Genomic DNA, 22,625 nt, shown 5'->3' on the forward strand with positions numbered 1-22,625 from the left:
AATTAATTTATACGCACCGTTTGTGCATTTCTTATGCCACTTGCATTGAAAGGCCTCATGCGAGCAATAGCTGTTGCGCATGCGCAATGACACTTTAGTTATTTATGTGACAGCCATGGCTGTGCGAAGGTGAAGGTGTGCGCTCACAGCTCGCAGCTCGCACCTTCGGCAGCTACCGACCATAACCAACATGACACCAACAACGGCAACAACAACAACAACATCAGCAACAGCATTGTGTGACAGTAATTGTTTTGCTGTTTGCGACTTTTTTCCAATTCACCTTTGAACGCACTTCTGCCCCCGCTATTGTAGACATTGTGGCTTTGTGCTTTGTGCGCGCTATTATCAAGTATTATTTTAATTACTTTTTGCTCTCTTTTGCTTCAGCTTTGATTATGGGCAAACGCCAACGAAATTTGCTGCAATTTGCAGTCGTCGTTGCTGGTTATTGCGGCACGTCGTCGTTGCATGCGCCTGATATCCACTCTTCACACTCCACCACGCGCCGCCGTTGCACACCTGCAGTTGCACTTAACTGTTGTCTATGCTTTTTGTTTTGTTTGGTTGCTTTATAAATGTCAGTTTTGCTATGCTCACGTTTGTCACCTGCCGGCTGTGCTGTGCCTTTGTTGTTGTTGGCTGTGTGATTGATTGACGTTCATGCAAATATTGACAGTTGTGTTGTTGGTACAGATTGTGAATGTACATACATATGTATATGCAGTTAGTTTGCTGATATACATAAGTGCAAAAAATGCCATTTGTAATGGGATACGTGTCTATGACTTTGTAGTTTAAATTTGCGAGGATGATACGCGATATAATAAAAATTTAATTTATTCCCCACGGTGACTGCCTTTAATTATTTTCTTTTTTTTTATGAAAAGCTTGGCATATTAAGCGCATTTAAACATAATTAATTGCTTTATTGCGTTAAGTTCAGATTTTTAACGTTTTTCGCTCAGCGCTCGCACCTTTTCAGCACTCAGCACTTGCATTTAGGTACGAGTATATGAATGTCAAGTAACTCACCACACCTTTAATAATGTCAATTGTCAGTTGCTGACTGACGACATGTGCACTTTCAAATATGTGTTAAATTTTCTTTTTTTTAAATCCTTAAATAGTCGCAAACTCTTTATAAAGCTTTTAGTTAAAAACATTAAAAAGTTGCCTTTTTGCGAATCGGGAGCTATCTTAATCAATAATCTTTGTTGCTATCCCTCCCCACATGTCCAACCTGTTGATATGGTCAACATTTTTCAATAATTTGTTATTTAATCAAATCTCAGCTTTCAAATATTAGAGAACGTAAAGCCAATACTGCGATGGTTGAAACAGTAATAGGTACTCAATGGATATATATTTGGCTATAGTCTTAACAGAGTTAATACATTTTCATAAAAGAAAAAAAATAACGGTTTTAAACATCAGTGAAATTTAGAGAATTTGTCATACTAGAAGACTTTGGACGCTACTAACTTGAGATATGCACTGACCGCCATTCACAGTGGAGCCATAAAGACATTCGACTCCCTCTCAGTGAATGGCGTACTTGTAGACGACGAGCTTGAGTTGGCACGAGTATCGAGAGTGACTCTTGCGTAGCTGTAGCAGTAGTTTAACCAGTTTATCTAGAATCCTCCCCAACATATCAAATATATGTCCAGCATGCAACAAGTTCCTGATTGACTCTAACCTTTTCTTTGCATGCACAAATAATACTAAACATCTGACACTCCTCTGCCTATGGTCGACCCCGTCAAGGCAGCAAGTTTCCTACTGTTGGATGACCTCGAGATGACAATTTATTTGAACCTTACCACCCTAATGGGGACTAAAATTTCCTTTAAAAATTGAAAGTTGTGTTTGACCATTTTATAAGGGTTTTTGAGGAAAGAGCAACCAAAAACTATAAGAAGATCGTTGGGGAAACAATCAGCCGGATCTACGTTACTGGAACGGACTCCGACTTTTGTCCGGCCAAAGACTGCCAACTTTGCGACATTCCTCAAAATTACTTTACTACAATTAGTAGCTTAAAACGGACACAGTCTTTGAGTTGTTACATACGTAAAGGGATTACCCAATCTCTCCTACTCCAGCACAGTTCAGATCTCATCCAACGATAATGTGAACAGGGAAGAGCATAATGGACAACAGGGTAGAGTGTATACCTCAATCCCAATCTTTCTAAGCCTGTCTTCTTTTTCTTTATTGCCTTAGAAACGGCTTACTCGATTATAGACGATTTTACATCAAAACGGGGGTCTCTCATCCGAGGCGGTATTCTTCTTTTCATTGGGGGTGGTTTTTACGTGGTGGGTCTCAAACCCGGCGGAGGGAAAGTTTCGTGTTCTCAGTTTAGCTCACCTTCAAACTGATGTTTTTTTGGCTAACCAGAGGAGGTCTAAGACCAAAAGTCGTGAGCTGCTTGAGCCATATATAAAAGAGTCGTTTTTGGCAAATTCCAAGTGAGTGGCGCTCAGAGAACATTAATCACTTGCGTGAACTTCTAAACATGTCTCCATCCCACAGCCTGTCACAAAAAATATGTTTATTAAGCGAGTATTGGCGACGTTCGCATCAATTTCCTAAAATAACCGTATTAACTTGGACACTTTGGTGAGAGAAATTGAAACATATCCTTTTCTCTTACTTCAAGGGTTGAGCTTTATAAAGTACACAGAAAATATTATTTTTCACTACTAACATAAGCCATAAGGAAATAACTTGGCAATTAACAGAATGACCCTTAATAACCTGAGAATTATTTTGGTGCTTTACATTTCCTGATATTTTTGAATATTTCAATATAATTTCAATATTTCAATTAGCGAGCTCAATTTTTAGTTCAGAAATATTTGCAAAATATTTTCGCATTTCGAATCGAATACAAATAAAAATTGGAAATATGAATCGCAAATAGCTGAAGTTCATTCACACTTCAAGCGCCGAGCCACGAGGCCACGTGGAACTACACACGCACATACTTATACATACATATGTATGTATACCAAATATATGCACTTAGAAACACACTCGTTTGTAGGCATCCAATCAGGAACTCTATCAGCGAGTAATAAATGCGAATTTGTTGAATTTTATTTGCACAATTACGCTCATCGAAATGGAAATGGAATGTGCTGCAGTAGCAGAAAAATGGAAGAAAACCGTCAACGAACTGAGTAGGAAAGGAAAAATGCGCAATAAAAACCAAGCACAATGCAACAACAACAACAACAGCTATATATATGGCAAGCCAAAAAAGAGCAACAGCAGCAACATTGAATAGCAAACAACAACAATAACAACAACAATGGCAGCGATAGTAACAATTAAAATGAACACAAAAGTTCAAGGGCTAATTATGGCAGCTGAAGGCGCGCCATCAACACAACATCGCGCAACCCATCGTGGCGTCAGTGGTGAATAGTATCTGCAACACCATCAATTCAACTGCGGCGCGCTGTTGCGTTTCGCCGATGGAGCTAGACCAACAGCAATGGGGCTCTCCAGCATGCGTGTGCGGCAGTCACACCCCATTGAAATGAGCCGTTGAATAGTTGAGTGAAGTGCAGACAAATGTGAGTGCTCGAATGTGAGAAAAAGTTGCTAAAACTGTTGGAAAATGTGAAGTAATCGACAAATAGATGCGTTTCAATGAAATACAGTGATTCGCAGCTGTGATCGCGCTGTTATTGACTACATTCAATTCAGTTGTTCCTACCTCAATAACTAAATATCTTGCCCCTTAGTATGCGTACAATAAAAGTTTAAATATTTGAAAATTTTCCAAGACTGCTTATTGAGGGTCAGTCGCTCATAGAAATAAAATTTTGACTTAAATGGGTATACGGTTCAATACTTTATAATTTTCTTTAATGTCGAAGTTTTTATTAGCCCACATGTCATAAAGGCGCGAGGTAAACTTGAGAACACTCTCTGCGACATAGTTTAAAGGGGCTTAAGTCAAAGCAAAGAGTAGGTTAAATATCAATCTGGCGACAACAAGCGCTGTCCCTTTTACTAAGAAAAGATCTCTCTGGACTTGACTCGCCTAACACTCGGTGGCAGGGAGTTGGTGGTGTCTAAAGAGGACAAATTCCTTGACCTCACATTAGACTCAACCTTACAATGAAGTAAGTATGCGGATTTAACACTGTCCGAAGCCACCAAGGCACTCTTGATATTCAGACGCCTAGCCGGCATCAATATCATGATCGTAAGCTCTATTGTCACGAGCGGTTGCTTGTTCATCTAAGGCAACGCAGTCTTCGGTAGGTCTTCAACTATCGAAACTGCAAAGGCTCGCCTGCAACTTCGCTTCAGGGGCAATGCGGAAGCACCGAAAAGGATTGAAGGAGACTTTGCAGAACCGCATACCAAACTATCCACATTAATGGAACACTTTCCTAGCAACTTTCAAGCAGAAGTCTTTGTTATAAATTAGTGTGAACTCAATCTCCACCGCAACTATCTTACAGACAGTCAAGCAGCACTAAAGGCGATCTCAGCATATGAGATAAAAAATGCTTTTGGGGATGAAGTGCATAGAAAGGGCCTCTTATCAGTGTGCAATTGGCTACATCTAATCTGGGTGCCAGTGTATAAAGAGCCTTCTCTGAAGCAGCGTCTAGGAGGATGTGGCCTGAACCATGCGTGGGGTTCCAAACTTTTAAGGAGCTGCCCTGCATGAAGGAGAGAGTTAGGAGAGAACAGCTTTGGCAGCAGGCACCAGGAATGTGTCATGCCGAGCTGCTTCTGGGAGGGTACAACTTTACAAGATTTAAGGAAATGATAAACATCCCCCGAGACAAATTCCGTCACCTTGTCGCACGCTAGCTTAGAAGGCACTTGTCCAACATGGACATACTCCTTTGCACAAACTGCCGGTTCTGCGACGTGGAACAGGATTTGCAGAAGCAGGTTCAAGGCCCTAGGTTCCATCTACGTGGACAAGGTTCACAGCACCTCAGTCGTGCCCAGCAGGCTCCTAGAATTGAACTGGGTTAGGTTCCCAAAAAGTATTTGCTTTAACATGAGCTTGAGTGATACAATCTACAGCAGGTAATGAATCAGAGTCTACGTCAATAAAGGAAAAAGGAATGAAGCAGAGTACCTCAAAGCAGAACACGAGTAAGACGCTACTTATAATCGATTTTTTATGTATCACTGTAGCTAAACCAAGCCAACAGCAAACATCAAGCAAACTGCAGCGTTACAGACAACGCAACACGTAGAATCGATCCAACAAACGAATGAAACTCACCAATGCTGGCGCTGAACAATGAAATAATCATGAAATTGAAAACAGGAAATATTAAAAAAATTCCTTGAATTTTTCCGAAAATAAAAATCACGCACAAACACCAACACTTGAGAGTTCGATTTATGATTTCCTTTGACGTTGCAGCCAAACAGCCAACTCACATGGCAACAATTGCCAGTGTCTGGTGTCAGCATTTTCCTTCACAGCAGCCACTTGCAGACATGGAGGCCACCAAACCCACGGCAAGCATCGAATCAGCGAGTGAAAGGCAGAATAGACATTCTTTTTTCACATATTTTTTTTTTTTTGCAGTGACAAGAGTTTCCACGAGCTGCAGGCGCACAACTGCCTGTCGCCAGCTCGTTTATTGCAGCAGCACCGACAGAGTTTGGTGCCGTTGCATATCTATTAGAATCATAATTATTGTCGATTGTTGCTTGGCGGGCATTTGGTGAGCGCACAGCCAGCGACAATGTTGTTGTCGTCAGTTGGCAGCAAAAAGAGAAGAGGCAGCAACATTACTGTTGTCAACACTATCAGCAACCAGCAGCAGCGGAGGCAACAATGACAACATCAGCAATAGAAGCATTTTGTTGCCGGCAAAATTCCAACAAACGAAAGACGATTGGGGCACAACAACAACAAACATTGCAAGAGCGACGACTGGCTGAAGCAGCGCATTGTAGGCTGGAGGCAATTTGAGTGGCAGCCACCGCTGAATGAGACACCTCACATGTGCGGTTGTGGTTCTTTTGGTTGTGTTGTTTTTATATGCACACATTCTTTGGTTTTTGCGCAATTCCCGGGTCGGCGCGGTTCAATGAACTGGCAGCAGTTTTTGCGCTCGCTCAGCCACAGCGGGAATTGCAACAAATGTTGCCCAGCCGCGATGATGCTTCATCGCAATTTTAAGATGTTAAGTATGCTTGTAAAATACATATATACATACATGTGCGATTTTATGTGAAGGGTGGCCCATGCGGTGTGGTTAATGGTACTTGTGCCTACAGGAGAACACTTTTATTATACAATATATCTAGTAAATACTTTTGGATCGCAAGCTTCTTCATGACCCACATTTCGGAATTCAAATGGTCTAAATATCAAGAGATCGAGTCATGTGTGGAAGTTGACGCAAATGAGAGAAGTTCTCTGAGCGCCATTCACTTGGGAATGGCCGGTAATGATTCTTTTACATCGCTTACGACTTCCGGTCTTAGAGCAAGTTTCCTCTGGGTGCGACTGATCTGCTAACAGGTCTATGATGTATTTGAGGTTTCTTCATTAATAATTTGAGTTCAAAAATTGTCCAAAAGGTACAGTTATTTTTGTTAATTTAGTAAATGGTTACGGTTTGACCCCTTCACCCCTTGAATATCCTACATAAACGAAATTTTTGCTATTATATTCGGTTTTAGCAACCCAAAATTAGCAAGTTTATGAAAAACATTGAAGAATCATTTTCTCTCACAAATCGCATTTTCTTTTGGGAATTAAAAAGCAAAACTAAGAAGACGCTTAGTCAAGTTAACGATCGCTTTGGCGTGGTCACATGATATTTACCGAGCCTTGGTCCGACAAGTTCTTATATTATATGGCATGTTATGAGAAAATTTCTGTAACAATTGAGTTTCTTGAGGTGAATGGATATCTGAGAAAGTAAAGTACTTTTCTCAAGAGCCTGTTTTTTTTACAGAACACGCGTGAGTCGTGTCAAGTTGTCATGTTGTTTTTGTTCGCGAAGACCGTGAAGAGTCGATTCCTCGCCGTTCACAGAAAATCGTATTGACGTTTAGAATGACTTGGCGCATTTTACGTCGAGATCTTAAATTAAAAGCGTACAAAATACCTTCCCAAGCGGTATCACTTCATTCTATGAGCTCTTGAAAAGTTCCAAAAAGATCCCACGTTTTTGACCATTTCTGACTCAATGGGTATGTAATCAAGCAAAATTGTCGCATTTGGGACGAAGAGCAAAACGAAGGGATTCAGGAGCATTTATTTAGTCCAGAAAACAACGGTTTGATGGAATTTATGGGCCAGTGGATTCATCAGTCCATAATTCTTCAAACATGAAGCCAGTGAGAACGTAACCGTCAATGGCGACTGCGTTCGCGCCATGATAACCGACTATTTGATGCTTGAAAGTGAAGCTCGTGATCTCGATCACATTTGGTTTTAACAAGACGACGCCACTTCTCACACATTGCATCAACCAATGGATTTATTGAGACAACATTTCGGTGAACAGATAATTTCATGTTATTGGCCGGTTCATTGATCGTGTGATATCATACCGCTAAACTTTTTGCTGTGGGAACATGTAAAGTCTAAAGTCTATGCGGACAATCCCGTTTCGATTCAGGCGTGTCATTAGCCAATTACCTGTCGAAATGCTCGAGTCATCGAAAACTGAACTTAACGGATAGACCGTCTGAGTCGTAGCCGTGGCCAGCATTTGAATAAAATGTATGCAAATCCTTAGAATCTTGCTAAGAAAATAGTATCACTATTTTTCACGTAGCCTGCGCAACAATTCTCTACCTCCCGTGAATTTTATGTAATATTGTACGTATGTATATTACTTATTTCCTTTTTGAAGCAGATAAATTGGGGATTTCTTTATGGATTTTTAAGAAATATTGTATTGGGAAGACAATTGCCGTCGCGAATGTTGCATAATACATGAGCTATGCATATGCTATACGCACGTATTTGAATGACGTACCAAAATGTGGCAGGAACATACATAAAATAGATACAATGATTTTGGTCCTTTACATAGAAAGATGCATAGGTACATATGCTTTCATATAAATAACTTACATTCAAGTTCTTTGCTCAAATTCTAGATTTTACATTATAACTTTGTTTGAATTACCTTAAATTGTATGCGTTAAAAATAATTTCATTGTATCATTATGGTATTGGATGGTATTTACCTGTAAAGAAAAAAATATTTATGAATGAAATTGGCTACCAGTTCATATAAAAATACATATATACATATGCAAAATTATGTAATATTTATATGTAAGTATACAAATGTATGTATGTATGAGAAGATTAATAACCTCTGTAATGAATCACGAAGTCGACAAACAAAAAATTATCATAAAAAGAACACGAGATCTTTGGGTTTGAAGGCTTCAAAATTAAGCACTAAAGGCGTAAAAGGATTTGCGTACAACAGCTTTAATGTTTCGAATGGCAATTTCATGTTGACTAATGAAAATTTTGTCATCCGAGCGTCGAATCGCAATTCAACACGCTAAGAAAGATCCAATGAAAACAAAAGCCCAAAGAAAAATTGAGAAAAACATAAAAAAATTGCGTCAGCAATACAAATCCAGCCAAGAAATATATAAATATATATATATATAACTATGTACAAACATACGTATTTGGTACATAAAAATATCATATTCTCTAAGGAAAGCTCATAAATTATGGCTGCCAAACTTGTGGCGGCGGAAGATGAGCATTAACCCAAAAAATATCAAATACATACTTGAATAGACATACAAAAATACCTAAATATGCATGTATAACACTTAAATTTGTTCATAGTTATCCTTCTTCTTCGTGTTTTAAATTTGCGCAATTAAATTGAGTCACATGGCTTAAGAATACCCCAAAATTGTAATCTGCGGTTCGCTAAGTGTTTTGTATTTTATACTTTTATCGCTTTTCGTTTTTATTTTTACCTCTTTGGTAATTATTAATACGACAACTTTTCACTAAACGAATTTTAATTTTAGTTATGTAATATTTAAACACATAATCTACTTTGTATTAGATGGTGCGTTACACTCTTCTAGGCTCCTTTTTTGGCACTTAATATTATTTTCCTTCTTTTCCTTCTTTGAAACTAAGGCTTCTAATGTTTGGAGGGAAAGAGAGGCAAATTGCATGTATTGTACTACGTACATATTTCATAACAGTCTCGATGTAAAGTCTTCAAAAAAGGTCTAACTAGAATCATATATTGGGTTAGGGATTGGAATTTCTCTCTTTGAGTTTTTTTTTTTTAACATGCAATAACATATTTCGAGAGAAAACTCCACGGGGGATTCCAGGAAATTTCGCTATGTGAAATAAAATAATATAAGAGACCTGCTTCAGTATGAATGTAAATTTGTACGTATGTATATTTTTTCGTTTAAATAAAGATTTTGGAAAATATCGGAGTTGTAGGATGTGTAAGCGTCCGTTTTCTCAATGACTGTTCTGGTTAACTTAACTAAGACTAAGGCTTCCTTTTTCAGTAAAGTTAATCAGCCCTTAATATGTATACTAATAAATTAAAAATGAAATTCATATTAGGAAACAGGAGACTTTAAACTAAATAACATAAATAGTATTTGATTATAGGTATTTAGTAATTCTGTAACTTTCACAAAAAACTAGAAGCGCCTATTGTAACATAATTGACAACTCTATACTAGTAACCATTCCTTATCTACCCTGCAAGCTAACTTTTGGCTAAGAAACTAGTAACTATACAAAAGATTTCTGTAAAAGGTTCTTGACCAAATTGATAAATCCAACCGAAATTGCTCTGTTATAGTAACTATTCCATATCCACTCTGCAATCCAACAATCGCTTAAGTCTCTGGTAGTTAACTAATAACGCTACCAATAATTCTGTAAAAGTTTCTTAGGGGTTTATATTCAGTTAGAATTTTCAAAAAAATCGATATTTTTATTTTATTTTCTTAATGTACATATTTAATTTAAGAATATACACAGAAAGCCTCCTATCATCCCGGTGAATATATTCGAGGTTAAATGCAAATTTTGAAAGGCATTTCAGAGTGCTTGGAAGTACAAGACCAAACTTTAAACGCGTTTTTCTAAAAATTTTATTTTCAAAGTCGGTGACCAACATTACTCGAAAACGGCTAAACCGATTAATCTCAAACTTTAACACAAGCTTCTTAAATATATTTTTTAGTAGTTAAGTGAAAATTTGTTCTCACCGATAAATACTTTTTTGTAAACAATTTTAGGCCGACATTTTGGTGAAAAATCGCCATTTTGTAAAAATTTATTTTTTTTGTTTATTACTTTGATCAACTACTATATTTAACATTACTTCAACGCATTCTGTTTGATTTTGTAATGGACTCAGTTCAGATATATAGTGGTTCTTTTTTGAGTGGAGTTCTCGGAGATCAGCTGTAGTTCCTTTTTGCTTTCCAAATAAATGTTTCTACTAATACTTAGTGTTAAAATACAGTTAAAAGATACCATAATATGTGTCCAAATTTTTGAATCAAAAATATAAAAGTTTCCTAAAAAAAAATCTGTAAAATTCGCTTTTTTCGACTGTATAACTGTAAATAACCCCTTAAACAGGCTTTAGTTTAGACTACTACCTCGTCCGTATGGCAATTTTTTCTGGGCTTTCTCTTGAGACCTTATAACATAAAAAAGTCGCGGGTGGGCAAATCCAAAGCACATATGTATACAGTGTATACATGGGGTATAAGTTTGTTTTGTGTTATGGTATACGTTGAATGAGCTGCTTCCACTTCTTAAAATTTCCCGTTTTTATACTTCCAGCTATTTATAATAGTCGACCGGTCCGGTAGTATGCTATACATTTGGTTCAATATATGCAGTTTACTAAGATGTCGGTCGATTGGACTTCAGATTAAATGTTAAAGCCACTACAATTGAATAACTAGAAACTCCTTTCACTCTTGTATAATTGTACATTAATTATCGCCCATTTCCCATTTAAATCAGATATTTATTTCCAACCTGTGGCAACCGCAAATTTTTCTCTACAAAGAAAAAATTGTTGTAAACAATTCAAATACAATCACTAGGAGAATATTTATCTTATCAAGAGACAAACTGGCGCTGCGCCAGAGCAATCACGCAATCACAATTAAAGACACTTTTATTGCGGCGTATTCACCTTTTTGAATTCTTATATTATTACTAACTTGTTGTAAAATAAATATTTGCCTTAAATAAGATCACATAGCTTCGTGATAAGAATATTTTCATTAATAAAAGCAAGGCACATCTGCGTGATGTCATAATATGCTAAAGCAGATTTCTAGCAACCAGCGCGAGGTGAATAAGAAATCTTTAGTGAATAATATAAAAATAAAATATAAACAACAACTTTGTTTACCAATAAAAACAAAATAAAATTTGTGAATAAACAGTTCATGAAGTAAATCTCAATCAGCAACGGATCACTGGGAGCCGCCCTTTTATGACGTCGAAACTAAAGCAAACGGTTGTCGGAGTGACTTTAATGTGCCTTCTTTCATTCGCGCTACTGTTGTGGCTGTTGTGGTTAATTTACATAAAGTCATATGTATGTGTATATATATATGTGTGAGATGTTATGTACATGAATATGGATGTGTTGCGGCGTTGTAAACCAGATAAAGCGAGAATATAGACAATAAGTGGCATTTACGCGTAATTCTGGTGAATTTTGTTTACAAAAACAAATGAGGCAGCTGTGTGAAATTTCTCGTCAAGGGAGATTCAAGAGATTACCGGCAATATTGCACATCTTGTAGATGCACTTGTTTCTATATATACATATGAACAAATAAGTACATATGTAAGTATTGAGGAATGGTGAGTACTACAAATTTTATGTTATAAAACACAATTTTGAAGTTAACATTTTTAAGCCATGCTAGTAGAATCGATTGACTGCTACGAAATTGTGTTATAAAACGAAATTTCGTCACCACATCAGTATACATACATATTTACATATATTAAATGCAGGGAACATTAGAGGGGCTGGACCGATTTAGAACTTGATATTGTCCGATACAATTCAGTTAGAAGGTTGCCATATTTTTTAACTTAAAAAAAATTACTTATAAATTGTTCATAGTTTTAAAAATAGTTAAAAAAAAAAAAAAATACAAAACTGAACAGATTCAAACATTCTAGTTTAAAATATTTTTTTGACGGGTTGCCATCTGTTTCAAAATTTCTTCACTTCGCAGGAAGTAATAAAATAAACTAATAATTTCAATATTCATATGTAAATATCAAAATAAGCAATTTTTAGAATAATTTCTGTCGGATATACTATATATTCGATCAGGGTTGCCATATACTTGACATTTTTCGTTAAATTAAAAAATGCGATAAATGTGTTCATCATGAAAAGACATTCAACAAAACTCGTTTAAGAAAGTTTATAGTTGAAAATATTTTTTAGAAGGGTTGCCAACTATTTAAATTGATTTTTTACATGAAATATTGTACAATATAACAGTTTCAATATCTAAACTGTTAAATAAGTTTTAAAAGAATGAGGTATAACAATGTGGGATAGAAAAATTAATTTAAAAATATTTTTGAGAGTTAAAATTAAAATTAAATTTTTTTATGCCGTATGCGTACAAATTTGATTAAATGAACAATAAATTCTTTCAAACTAGTAAAACTTCATTGTTGAAAACATTTTGCAGAAGGGTTGCCAACTATTTAAATTGTTTATTAAAATTACATGACATTATATGACATGATTCTAGAAATATCACAATATTATAGTTTACATATTTAAAATGCTAAATAAGTTTCAAAAGAAGGTTGCCATATGTTTAAAAATTTGATTAAATTAAAGTAAGGTGATAACTGAGGTATAACAATATGGGCATGAAATTAAATTTATTAAAAAAAGAATTAAAATACAAGTTTTGAGAGTGTTGCCACTAGATAAACTGAAAATATAGTAAATCAATTATTGATACCAAATGAAAGGTTTCAAAGAAATCTTGAATGTTTATAGAAATATTTTTAATAAAATTTGTGTATGGAATATGAATAATAAATTTCAGAATTTGATAAGCGAAATAATGCATCAAACCTATTTTTCATCTCCATAAAATTTAGATCTGAAATATAACTGATACTATATCCTAGCTCCTTTTATTTTATTTTTCAATGTTTAAAGTGTCTCCAATGAAGTTACACCACTGTGACGCACATTATTATCAAATCTAAAATGTTCCATACCTAGGCATTAGATATAATGCATCATATGACCATGTCAACATTAAATGTGTACGTTGAACAGTTAAACGCTACCGAAACCCTATACTCTCATATGATGATTAGTACACAAGTATATAGATATGCATACCAATATATATGTATTTTCTTTAAGAATATTCATATCGATCCACTATATGCAAATCGCTTTGCAGTGTTTTGGAGCGGCATAAACAAACAAAGACGCTGGGGAGCCACTGTGGCAGCATTTGAGACTGCAGCAGTGACAGCAGTTGCGTCGACTAAAGACAAAGCCAAGACAAAGCAACTGTCTTATTTATACAAGAATGAGTTTACAATGTTTGTTTAGTAGTTTCAACGTTTGTGTTTGAAGTTCAAAAGCTTCGAGGGATTTCAAGATGAGTGTCTATACCATACATACATACATAGTACATATATATTTACTAAGAATGATACATACATATGTATGTATGTTTATTGTTAAAAAAAAAAAAACGCAGAATTCACCTTCCAAAACTTCTTTGTTAAGTATAAAATATATATATCAAATCTATCAGGGTTGCATTTCTGCGTGAAATAACACTTTTTGGTTATAGGTTAGGTAAGGTTAGATTCAATGGCCGATGCTAAAAAGGATCTCACCTGGATTATGTTATTGTTGTTGTAGTGGCCGAATTCTGCCGACTTGACAGTCCTTGGCCGGATAAAACTCCGAGTCTGTTTCGGTTACGTAGACCCGACTTTCGTGGTAACGGATCACTTGGATATCTTATATCGCTGCTCCGTGATGATATATGAAAGTTCTACAAAATTGATCATAAAGATATTCATAAAWCGACAAAACTCTTGGATTCGTAGAGGTCCCTATAATAAATTTCGGTTACGTTTCCCGGTTCCCCAAAGATGTTTCAACCTCAGTCTTCTAAAAGCTGTACAATGTAGGAACAAACGCTTGTATATTTCCACTTTATATTTCTCCATAAAACTTTGACATTTTACTTAAAGGCACACGAAGTCCATAGGTAGAGCAAAGTCTGAAAAGTCTGTAACATTCTAAAGGCTTCATCTTCAGATTTCTAATTCCCAATTCTAGTGATTCCTCTTAGACATTTATTGTAATCACCTAAGGGTAAGTAGTGATAATATGAAATCGATTGCAAAATATTTAAAATGACAGACAACAAATTCTTAAAAATCCATCAGCCATTTGAGAATATGTTTAAATATGAGATGGAATCAAAGTCTTTAACAACTTCCGAAGTGAGATCGTAAGTATCGAGCAGACCCTAAAAAGTGATTATTTGAAAACTGTCAAGGCTTTTCTGATAACGTTCGAACAAATAGGGAAGTTATACTGTCAAGTAAGTATAACCTTTGATATTAATTTACTGTCAAGAAAATAATTTTAAATTAAAATGTGAATGACAGCATTCACGGATAAACAACATCCAAGCATTTCAAGTCTTTATATGTACGTATGTAAATATAAAAGTCTGTCAGTGACTTCAAATTTGAGGGCAATAAACACTGAGCTTAATGCATACATATGTATATAAAGAACACAACATTCCTCCATTATTACATAACCAAAATGGAGTCCCATATTTCACAGTATTACCTCCCGCTATTCCAAATAGGAAATTGAATATAACATAGCCGCTTTATTTTATAGCCGAAATTTTATCGCAAATTAATTATCAGCGATTTTCGACAAAAAGAACAAATCATACCATAAATAAAATAAAACAAAAAAGCACATTTCGAACGTTCCAATTAAGCGATTATTTGTACATATTTCATGAGCACATTGGGTCTTTATATAGAGAGTAATATATGTATGTATGTACCTACATAAGTATGCTTATGTGTATGTATGTATGTATGTATTGAGCTACATAGGCACTCATAATTTCCCGGATGGCGCAGCCAGCCGGCTGCTGTTGCTGTTTTATCGATTTTTGCGCCAGCCAAAAGCTAACGGTAATGGCCAAGGCAGAAGATTTTTCAAGTTCGCCACTTTGCCAGTGGCCTGAATAAACAATAAAGGATGCATTGTGTGGAAAAACGGTACACTAGCAAACTACTAAATGGCGTAGGCTGAGGCATTCGTTGTTGTTTTTATTGCGCTGGCAAAATGGCTGTGGTTTTAGTTACTTCCGCTGCCTTTTAAGTATTTGTGAAGAGCGCAATTTTTACCAGTAGTTCATGTTTTGGACAAAAAAACAATAAAACAATCTGTATTATTGGCAGGAAGGAACATAACTTTGCAATGGAGGAAGGAAAGGCGGTAAAATATACAACACAGTTTTTGGTTGTTACTTACATATGTAAGTATATACTTACTTCCATATATACTTATGTATGGTTGGCATTTACATATCTATGTATATACATGTATGTACCTATTAATATGTAAGTATATTTGTATATGAGAACTTTTTACATAGAAAGAAATGTGTATACGAGTGGATGGGAATAGACTTTCATACTCTCAAGGCTTCCTTTTTTAAAAATATACACTATTAAAAGTTTTTACAAATTTCAAGGAACACTGACTACGGTTGCACCGAGACCATATATGTATTTATGTATGTATACAAAAATGTATTTACCTTGCTTTTGATCCGTTAGTTCCAATGGCAATTCTATGCCATAGTGGTCTGAATAATTTTTTCGAAGGTTTTAGCGTAACTTTCAAGAATAATTCATACCAATTTCATGAAAGAGTTGTAAATACTAAATCCTTAAAATTGACCTACAGTTTCGGAACTCCATTCCATATAAAGAGAAGTATTTATGGTACTATGGTCTCTTACAACCAACTAACAATTGCAAGCAAAAATTCAGTAGTTCTCTTTTTCAATGCATTTTTTCAGATAAACCGGTTAACTTTTATACGAAAGTTCCCGTTCTGTAAAGATTTTCGAACGCTTCGCTCAATTTATAGTCAACATAATCTGCCTACAGAGCATCTTGAGACCCTGCATTCATTATTCTATTATACTACAATATACCAGGTCTAGCATGCAGTGAAGGAAATATAGCAGCCCTAGCTGAGAGTGGACACAAAGACAGTGCAGAGCCGATTCGGTGCCGTTCGAAGCAACTGGGAGAGACATGCCTATGTATATATATGTCTATGTTTTTACGTCGAGATCTTAAATTAAAAACGTATAAAATACAGTTTTTGCTAAAATTGAAGCCTATTGACCTTCCCAAATGACATTGCTTCGCTCTATGGGCTCTTAAAAAGTTCGAAGAAGATCCGGCATTTTCGAGCCAAATTGTGTTCCGTGATGAGGCATATTTCTGGCTCAATGGGTATTTAATGAAGTGAAATTTCTTATTTGAGACGAAGAGCAAGCTGAAGAGATTCTACAGCTGCAATTTCATCCAGAAAATGAAACAACGGTTTGGTGTGGTTTTGTGGGCCGTTATAATTATCCCTCCATATTTCTTCAAATATTCAATGGCGACCATGACAATCGACTATTTCATGTCTGAACTTGAAGCTTGTGATATCGGCCACATTTGGTCTCAGCAATACGGCGCCACTTCCCACATATCGTTGCATTTATGAAGAGAACAATTCGGTGAGCACTTCGGTTTGGCCGGTCGATTGAATCTTCTGAGACATAGCCGTGGTCAGTATTTGAAAGAGATAATCGTCAAAAAATAAATACCAAAGAATGTTTCTTTGAATGACAATAAAAATTTTCTTTAAAAAAGTAGAGGACCTCGAAATGGATCACCTTTTCCTTACTTAATCTTAAGTATCAGTTTCAAGTTTGCCGAAGACGTTAAGTCCGTTCATTTCTTTATCATGAAAATGCCTAAAATGAGTACCTAAAATCACGTTTAGCTTAGTCTAATACATTAAGTTTTTAACTTGTAATATCGGAGAATTGCACTACGATTTAACCGTGTAATATTTTATATAGACTCTTGAACTCATCCGTCTTTTAACTGCAAACTCAAATGCTGTTTTCTCAAATCTGGTTAGCAGGCATCTGTCAGTTGAGTACAGAAAAAAAAAACGTTCTTTACTGAAAAAAGTAGTTTTTGTTAAGTTCTGGTTAAGTTCCGGCAGACATTGGGTAAACGGCCGTAAAAAATATAAAAGTTTTCAATTTATTTTCTTTGGCCCGTCAATGGTCTCCAGATTCAGATGTGAAATATTATATATAAAAATTATCGAAAAGACGAGTGAATGAAGTTTACATGAAATACACTTGCTTAAAAGGATAGAAGGATTCGTGAACACTTTTAAAATTTTTGTATGCCAATTTTGTTGTTTCATATTCATATTGCCTGACCTAACATAACCAATAATTGTTTATATTCAAATTTGTGATTTTTGGTTCCCTACTTTCTCATACTCATACGAAATTAATAGCATTTTAAACGCTAATCAAAAATCTATCGGCCTCACGAATAAAGCACAATTGTTCGATTTTTCGAAGGTTTTACGAACTTTTTTCAAGCCCATAACAACCCTTCATTACTTATAAGTAAATAGGGTTGTTCAAAAGACCAGCAAACTGCTCAGGCCCTTTTTAACAAAAGCGTAAAACTAATTCGCAGTCAAACGAAAAATAAGGGTAAACGCTTATGCACCCTTAATGAGCAAATTACCCTGTTGCTTTTAAACTTTTCTAACCACTAACCTTACATAGTGTCTTCAACATGTTTTCGGTTACCCTTCAAGCTCAAGCTGGGGCAAAAAAAGTGCACAATAATCTAAATACGATTTGCAAGTGGTTCACTACCCATTACATTTACTACGTTTTACTACGAACTTTCGCGAAGCCGCAGCTGTTTTTGTCGAATTCACATTGGGATAACTTTACCCCAGTCACGCTGTCACAGCTGAGCTCTTGTTTCCCGTTGGCTTTGGGTCGCTGCGCTTTGCGTTAGGTTGCGTCATATCGAAATTCATTTATGTGTGCTAAACGGGCGCTTTTATGGTCTCATTTGGTGGATCAAATTGAGTTATAGCTGAAGCAACAGGAACTATTGGAAGTTTTCTGTGGAAATTAATGGCACGTTTTGACAAGTGAAGGTAAGATGCAGGTCTTTGAATCAATGTATAAAATATAACATGGTACTCAACGTTCCTTTCATGTATCTTTACGGCGGAATAAGTTATGTTCCAGATCATGGACTGATTTTCATGGCAACATAGAATTTAAGTATATGTACTTGTATAGTCCTCCATGTTATAGCGTAGTAAATAGAAACGTGAGTGAAGAAACTATGGGAGAGAAATATTTTCAGTGTTTTTTTCGGCTAAATTCGATATTCGTGTACATTTGAAAGTGGATTCTGCAAGCTGATTTTAAATTGAAGTTTCCGAAGAAGATGATATGGTTGATTTACGATAGGGTTCAAGTAAACCACGAAAATATCTCAGAAGAAATCTTACAATGCAGATCGGAAGCAGAGTATTAATGAATGAATAACATGATCGGGAGAGTCCATTTATCTATATTCGTGTATTTGTATGTACAATTTTTAAGTTATCGATCTTGAACTTCGCATACTTCCTTTACTCCTTATGAAGCTACTCATTTGTCGGAATCATCGTTATGGGACCACTATAACATGTAGCTACCATACAAAGTGAACAATCGGCATCAAGTTATTGTATGAAAAACAATTTATTTATTCGACGAGTTGTCTTCATGAAATTGGGCACGAATTATTCTCTAGAGCAAAAATTCGTACAGATCGAACCACATCAGCATATACATACATATGTATGTATGTAGCTGCCATGCAAACTGAACGACAAAAATCAAATTCATGCATGACAACTTCCTAGTCGATTAGCGAAGTTCCAACCGAAGTAATAATTTTTTTCTAATTTTTTTCTTTTTCGATATTTTAATTTTATAAGAAACTCTAAACCAAATTGCTTAGTTCACCCCCTAGCCAATAACCCCAATTTTTGGCAGCGTGTAATTTATGATTCGCCATTCAAAATCATATGTATATATGTACGTATATAATTCACATCTCATTTGTATATATGTTGATATTATTATGAATAAAAATAATCTCTTTCAAGTGCGCAGCGTTTTGATAACGACATGACAATTAGTCACTATTCACTTCACTTTTTCCACATACACAGACATATACTTTTATATATTTGTATATATATTCACAGTTGCTTAAGACGCTAAAAACTGGCAAAGATTTATGATTATTTTATCACTTACCTTTCACAAAACGCTACCGGAAATCTATGCAACAGCGTCGCCGAGGAGACAAAATTCAATTTGTAGCAGACGAAGCAGCGCAACGAGTGCAACTCACAGTCGGGCTGTGATGTTTGTATGTATGTATGTATGTGCACTGCGGCTATCAGACAACAATTCTGTATCAATTTTCTCAAGCACTCAAATGTTGTTGTGATTATTTTGTGTTGTTGTTGTAATTTTTGTTGTTTTCGTTTTGTTATATGTTTCAATTTTGTTTACTTCACATCACTCATTTACATAGACTTTTTGCTGTGATATATTTACTCTACTTTTTTACACTTTTTATTAACACGATAATATGTATATATGTGTGCATGTTGGTATATCCTATTTTTTTCACACAATTCGACGATTTTCGTTATTTTTCTATATTTTACTAGAAGTGTAGCTCCTTATTATTACTAGTATTTTATACGATTGCACTTTCAACCGAGTCGTTTTTGGAGCTGTAAAGTGAGTGAGAAAGAAAAATTAAAAGAAGAAGAAGAATGTTTGTGTGTATGTCGACAGGAAAACAAAACGTGAGAAGCTGTAAAGATGGCAGACACATAACAAATACGGAGACAGACACACATACATATATGTATACTCTATATATTATATATATATATATACATATATATGTGCATATGGTATATGTATGTGTATTGGCAACGTGCAGACATCAGCCACGGACAGACATATGCCATCACACAAAATGTTGAGCTTGCAAAAGACGAATTGACTTCGTGCTATGCATGCATACATATGTACATATATTTTACATATACATTCTTATATGTGTGCGTCTGCAGCGTACGTTTGAATTTGTGAATAAAAAGTAATCAAATAAAGCATAAGTAAATTGTTAAAATGTCATCAGCGATGTATCTAAAAGATACGCTGGGATACCGGTAAATGTAAATATATATGTATGTAAATATGTATGTTAGCTGACTGCTAAGCTGTATGTAGTGAGAAGCAGCGAGTATGTGTTTGTGAAGCCGGCCACAGACGCTCGAGTTGTTGTTGCTGTCGCTTTTCTTAAGCTGCAAAGCAGATATTCCGCACATTTATATAAAAAATATCAAAAACAACAACAAATGTATACCGACAAAATAAGCATGGAGTTGCTGTCGATAGAATCGTAGTCAGTTTGGGGCATGTGCATTATGGGAATTGCTTCAACTTGGCGTTAACCTTTGGGAGTCGGACAAATGCTCAACTGGCAATCGCTTAGAAATGTCAAAATAGTATGCTAGTGTCTTGACGTCGGCGGTATGAGCTGCAGGTGCACGTGATACGGAGATACAATGAGTGCGTGACTGCTAAATTTTTGGTTTTGTGTTGGAAGCCATGTCAGCAATATTTCGTATCCCAGCTCAGCACATAAATTGTGGAACTTGATTCTTCGAATAAGATTCACTCTGGCATTGAGGTTTAATGCTGTGAACAATTGAGCTTGGATGTTTTAGTATATATTTTAGCAAGCTCTTTGGAGAACTTAAAGCTTGTAGCAATAACAAACTATTCCTAACACAAGCAAGGCAAAGTACAAAATGATCCAATATGATTTTTCAAGTAAGTACCACGCTATGATTGGGTTTTCTGCTGTGAATGGTTGATCCCAGATACTTTCATATAAATTTTAGCAAACTCTTTAAAGAGCTTTAAGGTTATGGCAACAAAATACTGTTGTGAAACAATGGAACTTGGTTTCATATCACTGGCTAGATAAAGTAAAAATTGTAGAGCATTACTTCTCAAATAAATTCCACGCTATGATTCACTTTTTCCACACATTTTAGTCGCCTTGAAGCTTTTAAAGACAAACAACTGTCGCGAAACACCGAATTTGAAGACGAAGCCAGCTTTAACTCTCACAAAGAACTTAAGCGCCACTTAGATATTATTATCTTGCGACAATCAAGCACGTTCAGAGCAACCAAAGCGATTTCGTACGAGCCAAGCCTTTTCTGGTTGGACAAGCACACACAAATTGGAATCGTGAATATTCGCTTGGCTGGAAGGAACCGTGAGAATGCGTAAATTTCACGTAATAGCGAAAAGGTCGGAAATGGCGCTGAGCGGAAAACATAATTGAGTGGATGTACATACATACATACATACATATATACATACATATGTACAAAAAGTGGTAGATAGTGGAAAGAAGAACATGCCGAGAGTCCGAAAAGCTTACAATCAGGCATAAATAGCCACCCAGCGAATCGTTTAGAGCGTACAACGACAACAAAAACCACAACAACTAATGGACTACCACTGATGGCCAAATAAACACARAAAACAAAAAAAACTCGTGGCAACAGCTGCGGTAAGGGGTAAGGCGGACAAGTTCAAATACATACAAGTGCAGAAAACGTGAAATGCGCAACATCGAAAAGCCAGAAAGAAAGACAAAACAAAAAAAAAAAAAGCAAGGAAGGCAGCGCGCTAAGGTACCAACCAGCATTTGTACAAAAACGAGTATAAATAAATATTTTCGAGCACATACGTGGGGTGGTACATATGCACAAATGTGTGTATGTATATATATTTGTCAATAAGTTTCTTTGTGTAAAAGGTACAAAGTAAGTAGATTTATATGTGTGTGTGGTTGCTTGTACCAACGTAATAAAACTTTGTAGAAGCCAGCAAACTCATGCATACATATCTACAGACGATTGTGTCAATAACAACAAAAAAAACCGACAACAAAAGCAATAAGCAGCAGTAAAAGGAAGTAAATGGAGAATATATAGCACGACAATCCGTTGAAGATGTTCGCTTGATGAGTAACATTTGGCATTTGGTTATGAGGAGCAGCAATTGCACTGTGGGTCATTTGCATGAGTTATTTAAAAAAAAAAAACTTATATTCATGATTTCTAAAACTTATGCACAAGCCAAAAAAATTATACTTTATGAGTTCGTTTATACATTATGACACTCGCTCGTTCGACGAATGCTTCGTTTTCATCCGATTACTTTTGCTTTTACTGCTTGTGTTTTTAGGCTTATTTTTTAAAATGCTTTATGCCTATAAGTAAATTAAATTATATTTAAAAGTTGTTTTCTTGGAAAACAATTTTGAT

General features: G+C 35.7%; 1 protein-coding gene across 6 annotated transcripts in view; it reads right to left on the bottom strand.

The window, feature by feature from the left end:
* The window catches only part of LOC108971038 (Ca(2+)/calmodulin-responsive adenylate cyclase), a 131,527-nt gene that overhangs the window by 104,350 nt on the left and 4,552 nt on the right, over positions 1 to 22,625 (bottom strand). For all 6 annotated transcript variants that reach the window (XM_018936817.1, XM_018936816.1, XM_018936812.1 and 3 more), the window contains exon 2: positions 19,510 to 19,997. The gene's annotated coding sequence lies outside the window, so the exon portion shown is untranslated. The remainder of the gene's footprint in view (positions 1 to 19,509; positions 19,998 to 22,625) is intronic.

This window comes from Bactrocera latifrons, unplaced genomic scaffold (genome assembly GCF_001853355.1).
Source record: "Bactrocera latifrons isolate USDA-ARS-PBARC rearing strain unplaced genomic scaffold, ASM185335v1 scaffold_32, whole genome shotgun sequence".
NCBI classification, from domain to species: domain Eukaryota; kingdom Metazoa; phylum Arthropoda; class Insecta; order Diptera; family Tephritidae; genus Bactrocera; species Bactrocera latifrons.